Source organism: Nicotiana sylvestris, chromosome 5, assembly GCF_000393655.2.
Source record: "Nicotiana sylvestris chromosome 5, ASM39365v2, whole genome shotgun sequence".
NCBI classification, from domain to species: Eukaryota; Viridiplantae; Streptophyta; class Magnoliopsida; order Solanales; family Solanaceae; genus Nicotiana; species Nicotiana sylvestris.
The window spans coordinates 143,858,523-143,862,961 of NC_091061.1; positions in this window are offsets into that span (position 1 = coordinate 143,858,523).

Sequence of the window (4,439 nt, forward strand, 5' to 3'; positions counted from 1 at the left end):
TGAGCTCAAGTTTCATCCCTTTGTTGGGGAACAACTTCCTCCATTGAAACTTATTATGTTGGGGCAACACTGGTTCTAAGACCACTTCCCTTGAGACTGGCGTTATCTCTATTCTTCCCCGAATGGGTACCTGACTTCCAGAAAATTTTCTAAATGGAAGGAAAATTTTCTGCCCCAGTTTGGTAATATCCCTTGTGGCATGCATTTCTGGCGTCAATGCCCATTCTTTTACCTGTTTCAAATCAAACAAAATTTGTTAGTTTAAAACATGGTGGTTGGTTGTGATACTCCTACTAGGATGGTTTTCCCTTTCTCCTTCCTTGCTCTGCGCTCCACAACTTGTTGGGGATGATATTATTTGCTGGGGATAATTCCTTTCTGGGGATATCCCTCTTTTTTTGTGGCATAGCTCGGAAACTAGCATTTCCCCGACCATGTTCATTGCTCTCCTTGATTTATTCACGGGCCTTGGCCTTGAGGTTTATAACCTTGGTTTTGGCAAGGATATCCCTCTTGACACTCGTCAATCCTTTTGTCAATTCCCTTTTGCTGGGGATATTTTCTTGACACTGGCCTCGCGCTTGTTCCTTGCTGACTATACCACTTGGATGTACTAGTCAGATCTCATCTTGCATGATTGGAAAGCTGATGGCCTATTTTGAAGTCATTTCCCACTGGTTCTGACCAAACAGACTCTACTGGGGAATTTTCTATGAAAGGAGAAAGATAAAAAGGAACAGAATAAAAGACAAAGGAAAAAGATGACTCTTTAACAAAAGAAACTATAAATAAAAAACCTATCAAATGCAGACACCGACTCTAATGGTCATGACATGCATATGTGGCCTATCCTCCGTCATCAATCATCTTTCAAGATCTTCCCTTGACTATCTCCCATCTGATTCCCAATCTTATTCGACTTGTAGTGCCCGAAGGGTTTTCACTATCAAGCCTCTCTCATTTTGGTTTTTCTCTCAGCTTTCATCGCCTTATGGTGTCTGTGAAGATTTTCACCGATAAGACTCTCTCATTTGTATCACTTTCCAGCTGGGGATTTGGAGTGTTGCCGGTATGACTCTCTCTGCTGGAGATTAGAGTCCTTTCTGCTGTGGAACAGAATGTTATGTTCGCCGGTAAGACTCTCATTTGTCTGACTTGGCATCTTTTGCAGACTGGTCAGAAGGTCTTTCTTTGGACCGTAATGTGGGTTTTTGGACAGGCTAGAAAGAAAGGGTATTAAAAGCTCAAAAACAAAATAAATTTGGGGTTTAAAATTACAACTTTCGGAACCAATTTTGCTTACCACAAGCGCAACCCTTGCCCCAGTTTCTTGCTTGGGGATTATTTATTTATAATTAAATTTTTTTAAAATTTTTATTACACCATGCACACTGTGACCATTGTGGCCATTATGCACCCTATGACCGAGCCGTGAAGCGCATACATATCCTCTTTGAGGAATCAGGTCAAACGTAGTTCCCAATTCCTCTTTTTTCTTTTGACTTTTTTTTTTGTTTTCATTTTTTCTTTTTTTTCGTTTTTTTTTTGATTTTTTTTCTTTACCTTCCAGGCTCGTATTTCCTAGTCGTTGCTATTGATTCCGAATGAGGGGTATGAAAGAAAATAAATAAGGCTCAAAAGGGGTAACGAAGGATAAAGTGTTTAGGTAGCAGAACAAAATGTCTTCGTCATTCCAGTCTTCAAAACATGCCAAGTGCAAACAACACAATTGAACATAGATTTATAGTCTCTTCCGACGGTGCTGGTCTTGACAATTATGTTAAACACTTGCTTTTCATTTGTCATTTCTAAAGCACTGCTGGGCGACACTCTCACTCTCATGAACGACCCTCATGCCAATTCGGCGAATCTTGCATTTAACGGTTTTCTTTGTGTTTTACTTGCCCTAATTCCACATGACTCGGGCTTCAAATAATCTCACACCGTTCTATTTCCTTTAAATGGTCTGATCACCTTTCCGGAGTTTTATAATTAACTTTTAAGACTAGGCCCAAACTGTATGCGCATGTCATGTCACTAGAATCGGCGCTGAACAAAATGATAAAAGGAATAAACAAAATGACTGGAAATAATCAAAGACCGGATTTTCCATTAGACTACCGATTAAATGGTTTGAATAACGAAACAAACAAAAACAAACAAAAAATAAAATCCTAAAACAACCTGGACAAACTTAAACAAGCCGTAATGACAAAACGGAAAGATAAGACAGTTTGACACAAGACAATATCTGAATTACAACCCTAATAATCTGAACACCAGAAATGACAATAAAATAAGCCACCACAAGCTTCTCTTTTGCTGACCAAGGAACGGAGCGTCCTCCCATTTTATCAAAACTGGCATCTCAGCCACTGAGCTTCGCATCAGTATTGCCCAGACCATTGCCAACTTCAATATCATCAACTTTAGTCAACAAGTCTCAATAAGATTCGAGTGCTTCTGTTATCAGGCCTGATCCCCGCAAAGTGTGCTTCTGGGTTTTGTATTTCCGGCTTACCACAAACCAACCACCTTAACTTTCTTTGTGATTCCAAAGCGAAACAGGTTAGAATGGACTCCGTCGGTCTCCATTAATAATAACATCTTTTTTTTTTCATTTTCTTTCTTTTTTTTTCATTTTCCTTTTTTTTTCATTTTTTCCTTTTCTTTTTTTTTTCGATTTTTTTTTCATTTTTTGTTGTGGTCGAATCTTATGGAGATTGCCTACGTATCATGACCCCGCATGAATCAGACTTTGCGTAGTTCGGACAAAATGAAAGGTAACAACAATGAAACATTTTTTTCTTTATCAATTTTCATAATAAAACAAACTGGGTTTCAAAGGTTTAAAGATGACCTACAAACTTGAAAATCAAACAACCCACATATTCTAATCAAAAGATTTATAAACTCAAAAACAAAAGGCCAACTCCCTTTCTCCATTTGATAAATGCAACCAAACGGTTATTTTTGCAAATGTGGTCCCTTCCAAATTTCACATGAAATTTGAGGCCGGGGAGGATTATTTTATGACACTTTACAAACTTTTCCGTTCTTTTACGAAAATAGCCTTTCGACAACTGAAAGATACTCTAAGGCCATTTCGGCAAGAACGGTTTAAGACGCAGTCGAAGCCGGCTCGACTTATTTTTGACTAAAAATTCAAACGGTATTCACCTGACCGCTGACTTTTTGTTTTTTTTTCAAATTACAATAAAAACCTGGTGTTGCAAACACGGCCCTTCAGTGCCTCGGGGACGAAGATTTTTAAGGTTGTGTGGGTCAACTGGACAAAATCTAAAACAATGACCCAAAGGTGGCTGTTTATGCAAAGTCAGCCCTCCGGCGTCCCTTTCGGGAACATTCGGCTATTTTTGACAAAACAGCATCACCCGACTTATTTATGACTCTTTTTATCGTTTTTCAAAATAGAAAACTCAATATTGCAAACACGGCCTTTCAACGCCTCGGGGACGAAAATTTTTAAGGCTGTGTGGGTCAACTGGACCAAATCCTAAACATGACCCAAAAGGTGGCTATTTATGCAAAGTCAGCCTTCCGGCGTCCCTTTCGGGAACATTCGGCTATGTTTTGACAAAACAGCGTCACCCGACTTCTTTATGACAAAATTAAAATTTTGACATGTTTTTTTTTATTTATTTGTTTGTTTTTGGTTATTTTAGCAAAAAAGGGGAGGTTGGACCCGATGAGGGTTGCCTACGTATCTCACATCCGGTGAGAATCAAACCCACGTAGTTTGGGCCTCGTGAATAAGTAAATGAACTAACATTTTTTTTTCTTTTTTTTTAATTGGAATTTGTGAAAGAACTACTTCAAAAGAAGAAAGGAAGTATATATATTTTTTGATTGATTTCTTTTTGAAAGAAAGACTTGTAAAAATTCCTTTTCTTTTGATTTGCACTTTGAGAATTTCAAAAGTAAAAGGAAGATATTTTTTCCTGTTTTTTTTTTATTCTAAAGAAAAAGAAAATATTTTTGGAATTTTTACTTTTAATAAAAGAAATGCTTCTAAAAAATATTTTTTGAATTTTGAATTTTCTTTTCAATTTTGAAAGAATAATCAAAATATTTTAGGATTTTTTTTTAAACATTTTTATTATTTTTTGTTTTATCAACAATGGAAAATAAAGATATTTATATTATTTTTGCAAGGCATATCTTTTTGGAATATTACTTTGAATTTTCTTGGCAAGACAAATACTCTTTGCAACAAATAAAGATATATATCTTTTTGGAAATAAAAAAACTTTTCGGATATATATATATATATATTTGCGACAAATAATGAAAGACTCTTTTTCATTTTCATTTTCATGGCAAGACAAACTATTTTCCTTTTCTATTTTTTTTTGAAAAACAAGACAGAACAACGACTCTTTTTTTTCTATTTTTCCTTTGCTTTTAATAAAACAACT